Source organism: Papaver somniferum, chromosome 3 (genome assembly GCF_003573695.1).
Source record: "Papaver somniferum cultivar HN1 chromosome 3, ASM357369v1, whole genome shotgun sequence".
NCBI classification, from domain to species: Eukaryota; Viridiplantae; Streptophyta; class Magnoliopsida; order Ranunculales; family Papaveraceae; genus Papaver; species Papaver somniferum.
Window position 1 is genome coordinate 16,775,381 of NC_039360.1, and position 13,199 is coordinate 16,788,579.

The window sequence follows — 13,199 nt, forward strand, 5'->3', positions numbered from 1 at the left end:
TCATTGGTATTATGAAGCCAGACCCAACTATTTTTTCTGTAGTTGCGTGTTCTGATCTTACTTTGTTCTATCGTATTGAGTATTACCTTCTCTAAGATTTGTTCAAGATTTAATCTCCGATAGGTAAGATAAAAAGTAATCACAAAGCTCTTCGTCTCATTCTTTGTGATTCCACAATATCTTGTTCCGCTATGATATGGTTAAGATTACTGTGAGGTGATTGATATTTCTAGGATGTTCTTCGGGAATATAAGTTTGGTGTATCAATTGGTTCCTGTTCACCTTGATTTATCAAAAGACGAAACAAAAACTCGTAGGTATTTCTGTGGGAGACAAATTTATCTATTCAATAGGCTTTACTGTGTGAGACAGATTTGTTTATCAAGTCTTCGACTTTGTGTCGTAGCAACTCTTAGTTGTGGGTGAGATCAGCTAAGAGAATCAAGTGCGTAGAGTCCTGCTGGGATTCAGAGGCGTAAGGAATGTGAATGTACCTTAATCAGTGTGAGATTGGTTAGGTATCAACTACATTCCAGTCCGAAGTTAACTTGTAGTAGTCTAGAGTCTGTAACGTCTTAATACAGTGTTGTGTTCAAATTTGGACTAGGTCTTGGGGTTTTTCTGCATTTGCGGTTTCCTCGTTAACAAAATTTCTGGTGTCTGTGTTATTTTTTTTCCGCATTATATTTTCTATATAATTGAAATATCACAGGTTGTGCGTAGTTCAATCAATTATATAATCCAACCTTTGGTTGTTGATATAAATTGATTGAAACTTGAACATTGGTCTTTCCTACCGTTCAAGTTGTTTCTCATATTAATAAGGCTCGCGGATTTCTATTTGTTTGATTTGCTGATTACATTAAGAAACAGAGATATAACTCTTGGATGTATTTTTCTTGATTGAATCTGAATGTCTAGTTCATTCTCTTGGATATATATCGGAGTTATTCCATACAGATTATCGAAACTAAATATTGGGTGTGTTGTTAGACCCTCGCTTTTTCACACATTATAACCTATGGTTGTGATTCAAACTTAAATGTCTTAAGTGTTTATGAAATTGATTAAGCTTATAGTTTAATCGGCTAGTCTCGTCTAACCGTCCGTTAACAATGTCTTTATACACGATTCGGTTACGGTTCATCCTAACCAGAGTGTATATCTTGTTATGTTAATCTAATTTCAAAGATTCATTCAACTGTGGATATTGTTTTCTTGGTTCCAAAGATATCTTAGATTAAACCTAAAGTAACCTATACTTTGAAAGTCAATATAAGGGGAACCTCAACTGGGATCTTTAAATCCCGACACAATTCTTGTGTGTCCTAGTGGTAAAGTAGAGTCGTCCTCTTCCTAAAACCCTTGTAGGGTTTAGCGAATAAAAAGACTTCATAGGGATTCGTGAAGCCAGGTCTAACTATATTTTATCTTGATAGTTCGTTTATCCTAAACTTGTTTGATTGTTGAGCTGCTCACTCGAACAAGATAAATAGAAATCTCAAAGTTCTCTTCGTCTCAAACTTTGTGATTCCACAGGTTTAATACTTGTGAAGTGACTAATAATCTAGGATTCTCTTCCGAAAGAATAAGTCCGGATTTTGAGGTTAGCTAGACTCTGTCTATTGATATCTACTTCCAGTCTCACCTTGATCTACGATCAAAAATAAAATCACACATATAGGCTTATCTGTGGGAGCCAGATTGGTATTGAGTTGAAGCAACTCTTAGGTTGTAAAGGACGTCAGCTAAGGGAATCATTTGCGCAGAGTCCTGCTGGGATTCAAGAGGCGTAAGGAGCGCGACTGTAACTGAATTATTGTGAGGGTTTAATTCGATCTCAACTACATTCCAGTCTGAAGTTAATTGGTAGTAGGCTGGTGTCTGTAGCGGTTTAATACAATTTGGTGTTCAATTCTGGACTAGGTCTCGGGGTTTTTATGCATTTGTGATTTCCTCGTTAACACAATTTCTGGTGTCTGTGTTATTTCTTTTCCCGCATTATATTGTTTATTTTTATAATTGAAATATCACATGTTATACATAAATCAATAAAAGTAGATATATCCTTCCTTGTTTGTTGAATACGACTTGATTGATTCTTGGATATTAATTCTTGACATCGTCCACGTACTCTCACACATAGTCAAGTTCACGGACTTGGTTCTGTAAACTTTCTGATTGTAAGAGAAAGAGATATAAGCTCTTCATATAATTCCTTGATTGAGATTCATTAAGTTGAACTCTCGGAATTGTATTCGAGTTTAGTCCATATATACAGGTTTCCCAAAAAAAAAGTTAGTGGTGTAGTTTGGTACCCCCACGTTTTCAATTGGTATCAGAGAAAGAAAACACGCGAAAGACTAATAAATCTGTGTTTGAAGCAATCTGGCTATTTGGACATAGACGAAAGCTCTATTAAATGTTCCACCAGTTTAAAAAACAATATTATGGATTCTGTAAAAGAGTATGAATTTTCAAACTCTCATATAGATGAACACTCTGTTCCATAAAACGGTTGAATATTTATAAGTGTAATGCCAATGCACCTGTTTTTAATGGTATTTCATAAAATTGAAAGTTCAATTCAACGATATAACCAACTTTCTCTTCATTCTTGGGAAAACTGTGGACTCCACTGTTTGATACCGAGTCTTTCTCCAAGAACTTCTCCAGTTGTTCCGCCAATCGATTGCTTGATGTAGCCATCGTGTTATAACTTGAGTTGTTAATTATACCATGAATTTTCTTTTTGTGCACGATCTTTGGTCCTACAGGGAGAGAAACCGCTCTGATACCAATGATAAAAAAATATAGTCTTTATCTCGGCCAGCAGAACCGATTTTGTGTGCAGTGAACAAATAATGAGTCAAATGACTTCAAATTTCTGTATCACATTAAGACCCGGCAAGTACGTACTTTGTATTGACCGGTTAAACTCATATTCTTATTCCTAATGAAACAAGACGAACCTGAGCCTAAAAAAACTCTTTCGAGAAAAACCTTTCAAGGAGGTCTAAATAAACGAAATATTGAAAGAAAATCTACTGAACTTCTATTTGCTTGGTAACATACTTTCCTGAAGAGAAGGCTTATGCAGCAACTCTGCAACCATCCTTTACTTGGATAGCATCAGATTCTATCATATTTCTTGACATAAATATCATTATAGTTGAAAATTAGCCACGAAAACATAGAGGAAAGAAGAGAGACAAACTACCATGGAAAATGAATTTTTCCGTGGATCAGATTCTATAAAGAATTTATAAGAAGAAACTATTGTTAACTCAACCCACCAATTAGGGAGGTCGGAATGAGCAAATCAGTATCAGAGGAGTGCATGTAGAGGTGTAAAACGTGCCGGCCCGGCACACGAAGTCGCGTGCTTCACGTGCCATGTGTCGTGTTGTGTTGTGCCAACGATTTAAACGTGATGTGTCGTGTTGTGCTTTACTAGTCAAAAGCTAGGCACAACACATCCCACGGGAACAACACACGAATAAACGTGTCGTGATGTGCCGTGCTGGCACACGTGCTATAAACAATTTGAAATCACTTAATGTATACATTAAGTCGGACATTATCACAAGAATTTAACTAAACAACATATCATTTGAGATTATTTCAAGTAAAGTTAACAACTTTATTCAATAAAAAGAAATAGCCCATCAAATATAAAATTGGATTATTGTCATGTAAATTAATGCTCTAGTTAAAAATAGGTGACGACATTATAACAACGATATTGAAATATATTTTTCAAATATTAAGGTATTATATGTGTTGTTATAAATAAGTCAGCATAAAATGTTAAAAACTAGCTAGAATGGTGACTCTTTTGTGAAATATACAAAAAATGTGATATATTATGCCTTGTTATATGGTGTATTTGTACATGTTATGACGTGCTTTCTTAACGTGCTGGGCATGGCTGGGCCACGTGCTTATCCGTGCCGCGTGTTGTGCTGTGCTACTGTGCCAATTAGTCAAACCCAGCACGTCCCATTTAACTAACGTGCTGGGCCGTACTGGGCTAAGTCACGTGCTTGGCTGGGTTGTGCTCAAGTTTTAGCGTGCTGTGCTGGGTTGTGCCGTGCTGGCACAACCCAATTTACACGTCTAAGTGCATGCATTTATGCTCATCTATGATTGTTTAAGGAATGGGTCCTAAATTCAATCCTGGTATCCAAGTTAAGGAAGCCTAAAATTTTATTTCCTTATGTTGGAAATTGTATATTGTCTTAAACTTATTGAAAGTCTAATTTTTCTTTTTTTAGAAAAAGTATCAATTCTGTTTTTGCCCTTGAATATCAATTTCATAAATATTCATTTGTTTTTCCAGACTTAGCTTTTATCATATTCTTAGTATTAGAGGGTAAAATGTTTACCTCTATAATAGTACAGAGGTTAAAGAAGACTAAAGAAGTAATTAATTACCTTGATTTCCAACTTATATACTAAAAGTTTGAGAAAATTTTCGATAAACAACCCACTGTAATAAATACCGGAAAATTTCCATAATTAGCCCTGAGGTTTATCAGCTGATTTGATAAGCATGATTTGGATTCCATTATTTTGGCTCCGGATCCTCTACACCCAAAATTCCTCTACAACCGTGCGTCTGCCAATAAAGGGACGCCATGTGTTCACATTTAAACATACCAAAATCATAAATATTCGGTATATTGAAGTTATTGAAATTAAAAGATTTTCAGCCGAGATAAAAATGGAAATGTTTATCCTCCCTCAATTAGCTTCTTGTACAGACTAATTGACCTTATTATTATTTTTATTTATCTTTTTGACGAACAATTTCAGTTTATGATTGTTCTGATTTAGTTCTAAATACATATGGAGCCTCCACCTCCTCTACAGGTATTATTCTCCATCTTACTTTATTTTGTCAGTCCAATTAAATTAATTGTTTACATCTTATTGTTTTATATTTGATAATTTTCTTCTTTTTCTCTTTTCTTTTAATTGTAGAACTCATTTTCTGAATGTCACCCTGCTGACGCTGGGTCTGAATGTAACCGTGCTGACGTTGGGTCTCAGATACGTCGTAGATTTTTGATAGAGGCATAGATCTAAATTTTTCTGCACCTGAAGAATGCTACGACATTGAAATGACTAAACCTGTGAGTTTTAGTAAACGTGTTGATTTCGTTCACTCTAGAATTCTTAAGGAACTAGTTCCAGAAATTGGTATGGAATTTGAGACATAGGATGAAATATTTAAGTTTTACAATACATAGGCATACAATTTTGGTTTCAGTGTCATAAGAAGTACATCACATTCTTTCAATGATGGAAAGCTAAAAGACAAGATTTATGTCTGTTCGGCTCAAGGTATGCGAGTCAAAGACAAGCGTGATGTTAATGTTAAAAAGCATCGGGCAGAGACCAGATTTGAATGCTTAGCAAGGATGAAAATTAGTTAAACACAAACAAGTAAGTATGCTATTGTCGATTTTATGCTTATCATACGCATATCACCACAACTCCTAGCAAATCCCACTTATTTAGATCTTAGAGGCGTTTGAGTACTGTTATTATAACACAAGCTGATATGGATGATGCGTCAGGAATTGTTCCTAGAGAAACTATGGAATTTTTAAGTAGACAATCCGGTGGTCGTCAAAATGTTGGAATTATACCACTGGATTATAAAAATTATCTACTTTCTAAGCGAACGAGGAGAATGGAAACAGGGGATACAGGCGGTGTGTTAGAATATCTACAAAAAATGAAACTAAATAATCCTATTTTTTTTTCTGCTATTCAAGTAGATGAGGATGATTTGATTACAAATATTTTTTTGGGATGATGTGAGAATGATTGTAGATTATGATTATTTTGGTGATGTGGTAAGTTTCGACACTACGCACATAAAAAACAAAGACGGAAGACCATTTTCCATGTTTGTGGGAGTAAATAATCACACACAAACCATTATTTTTGGTGATGCATTATTATATGATGAGACTGCAGAAACTTTCATGTGGTTTTTTGACACTTTAGCCGAAACTATGTCCGGGAAGAAGCCAAAAAGTATTTTCACCGACCAAGATCCAGCAATGGCTAAAGCATTAGCTTCACAATGGGCAGAATCATGTCATCGGATGTGTATTTGGCAACTGTTTCAAAATGCTGCCAAACATCTTTGCCATGAATTTCATAAATTTAATGACTTCACGAAGGATTTCACCAATTGTGTATATATATGATTATGAAGACGAAATTGAATTTACGGATGCTTGGAAGAAGATGCTCGCAAAATATAATCTCCAGAATAATGATTGGTTAAAAGGCTTGTTTAGTTTAAGAGAAAAATGGGCATTGATATATGGGAGAGACACTTTTTGCGCAGAAATGACCACTACCCAACGCAGTGAAAGTTTGAACAGTGTCTTAAAAAAATATATTAGTTACAAGTATGATTTAGTGCTATTTTTTGAGCATTTTGAAAGAATGGTTCACGCTCGTCGTTATCAAGAATTAACAAGGGACTTTAAAGAAAGTCAAAGTTACCCTGCAATGACACTTCCACTGAAGATTTTGAAACATGCTGCGGCCATATATACACCGGCGGTGTTTGAATTATTTCAGAAGGAATTATGTCGAGCTCATGATTGTGCTGTGAACATTATTAGTGAAAGTGAGACTAAGAGTAAAATGCAATTACTCCTCATGGAAAATAGTATCATCGAACTGTTATCTTTGATTCACTTGATAACATTGTTTCATGTAGTTGCAGGAAATTTGAATTTGCTGGATACTTATGTTCACATGCTCTGAAGGTTCTCTCTGAAAAGAATATCAAGAGTATTCCTAATCAATAGATATTGAAGCGATGGACAAAGGATGTCAAATCTGGGAGTATAACGGGTGGTTCGAATTCAGTGGGCACAAATGATAAAAAAGTAGACACGGTTAGGCGCTACAGAGAGTTATGTAGATTACATATTCAACTAGCAACAAGGGCTTCGGAATCTGAAGAAGCATACAAAATTTCTTTGTTGGCTCTCAGTAACACGTTAAAAGAGGTCGATGCAAAATTGAGGGGACTAAAAGTTCAAGAAGATTTAGAGAACCAAAACATTTGGCCAGCAGTAGAGAAAGAAACTAATCTCAATGCATCATTTAATGTTGATAATTATAATGTCAGAGGAATTAAGATCAGACAGAAAACAACAATTGATATTAGCTCTGTCAGACCAAAGAATGTATTGGAAAAAGCTGTATATGTAAAAAAGAAGCGGACTAGCAAGACCATGGAATCTCAAAGCAATGAAGAGACAGTACCAGCTTTTGATTTCCCAACTCAAATGTCGACGCCGCAACTCGTTCAGTTATTCAACTATTTACTCTTATCTATAATTATTGCTTATACTGAAATGCATAAAATGATTTGGTTATTTTATCAACAGTATTAATAGGTCACATGTTCAAAATTTAGGTACCCAATGCGTTATTGAGAAGTATAAGTATGGCTAGTAATGACACAGTACCAGCACCTCCGTATGTTATGCCGGTAATACTTTTGAAGCAATATTGGTCATTATTTCTGTGAATGTCATTTTTCAAATGCTAAAACATTATGAATTAACACTTGGTTGTTTATGAATGACATGTGATAGCAATACTATACTGGTGGCTATGTTCCTTTTAGGGGTTATCAACAACGCCCAAATCTTAGCAGCTATTAACAGCGCCCAAATTTTAGCGGTTATCAATCATGTCCAAACGGACTGGCCAGAGTCTTACAGGTAGTTAATTGATAGTATTCTTTATAATTTTTCTTTTTTAAGTGAAAAATACATAAATTTCATTTTGTCATGTTATGTGTATTGTAGGAACAAACACAATTACAAGGTGGGCAACATTTATATAACTCACATCCTCAAGATTACCCATGGGGGTTACACTATGGACGAAGTTCAGGAGAATAAAGAAGATACCAGGTGCCTATTTCAGTATTTGCACACTAGGATTGTCACGAAACCAAACGCCAGTGATGTTTATGGTTGCGAAGTACACAAGAAATTCGGAGGTGCTGCTTAGGCATGGACATGATCGTATTCTATTATTTGTCATCAATACGAAGTATTCTTTTGTGATTCTTTGTTAAGTCTTTAGCATGCAATATGAACACCTCTCTTTTATTACGGCATGAGCTTTGAATGTTTTATAATGGATATTATGTCAATAACTTTGCATACTGATAAGTTAAATGTCTCCTCGCCATCTATATTTGTTCTTTATCTCCATGGATGGTAGTCTTTTCTGCAAGTAGAATGTGCCAACTTACATTCTTCATTTCAGCCAAATGACTATCAGACTATGGAGCTTTGGTTTTTCAGTCCATAGTATTGGAATAATGATTTTTAGCAAAGTATCACGTAGCTGCTTTCTTCGCTTTCATTTTCAATAAATCTGGTAGAGAAGTTAATATAGGGGAACCATATAAAACCAACTTGGGGAGAGAGCTGTTGCAGTTGTTGTGATTTTAGTTCGTCATCATGAAAACATTTGTTCTTGGCCGGTAAAAAAAAGTAAAATAGATTAAGGACCAAAAACGAAAATTAGTTTAAGAACTAATTGAAGGAGGATAAACATTTCCATTTTTATCTCGGCTGAAAATCTTTTAATTTCAACAACTTCAATATACCGAATATTTATGATTTTGGTATGTTTAAATGCGAACACATGGCGTTCCCTTATTTGCAGGCGCACGGTTGTAGAGGATTTTTGGTGTAGAAGATCCGGAGCCCACTATTTTAGCTATTAGTTGACTTATCAATTAATGAGTAATTAATACCGTAACATTACTCTTTCCATTTAAATCAAATCCTACCATATTTGTACATAATTCTACGAGTTTTATTATTACTCCTCGTACTATATCTCATGCCTTTGTCTGCTTGATTAATGGCCAAATCTAGTACCGTGGTTTCCATCATAGAACGAAAGTCTTGTGCAAACGATGGAAGGAAAAAAAATGGTGGCTTAAACAGTCAATCAAATATGGAATACCTAACTTTGATCATAAATTGATAATTAACAATACAAGTTTTAAAAATATGGAGATATTACATCCCCTAAATAAAAACCACTCAGATGGAAATTTCAATGTTGACTACCCTCAGTTTGGCTACAATTGAACCTATTTGCAACATTGTTACTTTTGTCTCTGTAGGATCACATTCAAACAGAAATGCCTGATTCCTTATATGATGGAGTTGCAATACCCCAAGAGCATTTTGCAACAGCTGAAATGACACAAGAACAAGTATATTCGAGTACGACAAAAACAGTAAGAGGCGCTCACCAAATAGCTCCAAGGGGCAAGCAAGTGAGAGGTGGAAGAGGCACACGAGGGCGAGGTCGAGGTCGAAGAGGCGCATACATAAGCTCTCCTCATACGCACAATGTACCTTATATGAGCATTCCTTGTATTCCATATGTGGGCAGTCCTTATGTACCATACATGGACAGTTCTTCTGGCAGGTACACAAGTGAACCTTTCACGATTACACAACCTTCTTTCATGGAACAACTATTGGTAAGTACCGTGGTATGTAATACTTAAAGAAAACATCTTATCTAGCTCATGGTAACACTATTGGTTCCCATTTTTATTGTAATGTTTTGTTTATTTCTTGTGAAGGCGTCTCAATTTCCACCAAGGGAGAAAGGCCATGGATGATCACATGCTGTTAATCTCAACTGAAGTTCCGTGTTAAAAAGGCCAGTGCTTTGTTAATATTTTGTTTATTCAAGCTGTTTGCAAAACAAAGTTCTGTAGTACTGGGAAGCTTTGTTAATATTTTTAGGTGATTCGGTCTGTTAAGCTCAACTGAAGTTATACACTACAAGTTCAGTTGATTTGGGCTATTAAGCTTTGTTAATATTTTTGTTATACTGAGACACTGGGAAGTTCAGTTGTACTGGGCGGTTCAACTTCTTTTTTGGTAATATGATCGGCAACACATTGTCATTTGTCAGCAAGAGAATTACAAGCTCTTTTAGCAGAGCATAGACAGTACATAATCAAGTTCACAGCCGATGATCACTTTCACCTTTCACTGCCTGCCCAAACCATCTTTTCTCCACTGAATTGAACATTGCCGCACTAAATCTTCCTCCACCTTTCACTGCCTGCCCAAACCATTTTTTCTCTACTGAATTGAACCGACATCTTCAATACATAAACCATAAAATATCTCCCAAGAAAAAACCATTACCCATATACTTGGTTCTGTCAGGAATTTTGTCAAACACCTACTCGATTCATTAATTTACTGATGATTGTAAGCAAAATTAATAAGAACCCAGTAAAGAAAACAATCAAAATAAAAAAAAAGAACAAATCACGAATTTAGTTAGATACCAATTACATCAGTGAGAATTTCCCATCGAATTCATTCCCAACCATTCTCTGTTTTGCCTTTTCAGATTTGAATTTCTTCCAATTAACATCAACTTCAGATTTGAGTTTCTTATGATTTGAATCAATTCGATCGATTTAGCAAACAATTGAGAGCACAATTTTTGTAATTCCAAACAAAATGAAATTAGTGATTGATGTACTTCCACAAATCCAAAAGGGTTTGAAGTAAAATTGGATCAAAGTGAATGACGAGAATCTGGATTTTTTGTTTCTTTTTGAAGAGCATGGATTGAGAGAGAAGCGTAGTGTTTTCGTCAAAGAAAAATACTCCTTTTATTTCTCTCTCCAGAAAATGATACGTGGAATCCATAAAATCCAACTCTGTTGCCACATCACTGATACAACTCAGAGTGCGTGAAAGTGGCGTGCAAAGAGCGATCTGCCTAGCGCAGCCGTTAATTGAGATGTAATTTTCATTTAGTCAACTAACTGAAGTTTGAATTTCATTTCACTTATGAGTAAATGTATTTATGTATTTGTTCATTCGAGGGGTTATATACGATGCAGTGGATGTTATGTACGCAGTACGCGGTTTCATATTTAAATTTGATTCGCAGGAGAATGGTTTTTCCTTTCTGGCGGTTGCATATTTAAATTTGATGCGCAGTACTGGGGACGCCGGATCATATACACGCCAGGCGTCGATGACGGACCTACAGCTGGACTAAAGGGGACTTTAGTCCGGGTAGGCTTCCCAGTCCACAAGCCAATTTTTTTTTCTTTTGCTCGACCAAGATTTCTTGTCCGGATTTTAAAAGAAAATTTATCTTTCCTGGATTCATCCCTGCCAGGCGCATATATCCATACCTGCATAGAACCTTAAGGTTCTTAACTGTATATGATGCATGGATTCTGATCAATGGTGGTCGTATCGTTCACCTATCCTTTCATTACGTTGACTCTAAGTTTTTCTATTCATACAAAATCATGCATGAATGAGAGAATATGGCAAAACTGGATAGAATAAATTCCCAAGAATTAGGGCTACTAGGTATATATAGATATATACTCATAATGCTTCAAAAAAAAATATATATATATATATATATATATATATATACTCATGCTCAACCAACTATTATTCTCAACTCAACCAACAATTATTCTCAATTATTGATGATGCTATTAGAGATACCAGTCTCTTCAAAAGAGAATTCCTGCTGGTTTGTTGTATATATCTGATTCACTAAACAGAAAAATTCTTGTAACTTCTTCGATTGTATTATGAAGACAAACACTTCTTTTCTTTTGTTTGCTACAGTTTTAGTTGTTGTTCTAATTGGCACCTTGACTTTTGAGGTTTGTGATGGAGCTCTGCATGGGAAAGCATTGAAGCTGAAGTTTTATGACAAAACTTGTCCCAAAGCTCAACAAATCATAAAGACTGTTGTCGAAGACAATGCTGGATTTGACCCTTTCTTAGGTGCATTACTACTTAGAATGCATTACCATGACTGCTTTGTACGGGTATGTATATTGAAGTTTTAAGTTGAAAAACGATCTCTAGTTAACTTAATTTTTCTCCTTTTTTTTGTTTGGGTCTTGTAGGGATGTGATGGATGAATATTGCTTGATCCAACAAGTAAAACTCAGCAAGTGGAGTTACAAGCTGAACCTAATTTATCTTTACTTGGATTCGATGTTATCGACGATATCAAAACTCAAGTTGAGGCGGCCTGTCCTCAGACTGTTTCATGTGCCGATATTGTTGCATTAGCTGCCCGTGATGCTATCTCAGCCCCGGTAAGCTTTGTTAGTTGTCAAATTATATGCTGCGACTTTCAAATACAACTCATCCGTCACCTTTTTTGGATTTACCAAAAAATAAAATAAAATGCAGACTTTCAAATACACCCTCCAGTCTAGTTAAATGGGTTTCATGGTAAAAAGGCTAACGAGCCCATTAAATTGGTTCCAAGATAAATTATTGGTAGTTCCAAGACAAAAAAAAATACTAAATAAACAGATGTTGTTTAGGAAAATATTCTCAATATGTCTCAAATGCTTGCACCATAGACAAAACCGTTCCAGATTCATGTTATTGTTTGTTGCAGTTTGGAAGACAGATGTGGAAGGTACCATTAGGGAGAAGATATGGAAGGGTTTCGCGTGCATCTGAAGCGATAGCAAATTTACCTTCTGCTTCATCAAACTTCAGCGCCCTTCTACAGCTCTTTGTTCATAAAGGTCTCAATCTTATTGATCTTGTTGCTTTATCAGGTAAATGGCACGTGCACTTCATTATAATCTATACCGTACATACGAATTTCCTCAACGCGATTTTGTTCCGTTGAAATTATAATTTCATCATGATCAATGCAGGTGCACATACGGTTGGAATTGCACATTGCGACGTAATATCAAGAAGGCTCTTCAACTTTACAGGGAACGGTGATACAGATCCATCTATCGACCCGACTTATGCGAAATCCGTGAAAGCACATTGTTCTGCCAACAGAAAAAATATAGTAGAGATGGATCCTAGAAGCTCGTTTTCTTTCGACACCCATTACTATAAGAATCTTATTCAAAAGAGGGGTTTATTTGAGTCTGATGCATCACTTGTTGGAAACCCTTTTTCAGCTAAGTTAGTGAACCAGTTTCAAAATGCTGATGCATTTTTCGCCCAGTTTGCTAAATCAATGAAGAAGATGGGAGCTATGGATGTACTCACTGGAAAACAAGGAGAGATTAGGAAGAATTGTCACCTACGTAATTAATTGATGACATCTCTAATTAAGTTGTC

The 13,199-nt window shown here is 35.6% G+C and overlaps 1 pseudogene; it reads left to right on the forward strand.

Annotated features, from left to right (window-relative positions):
- The first annotated feature begins 11,398 nt into the window (after positions 1-11,398).
- On the forward strand, positions 11,399-13,173 carry LOC113359055 (annotated as a pseudogene).
- Positions 13,174-13,199: the final 26 nt, after the last annotated feature.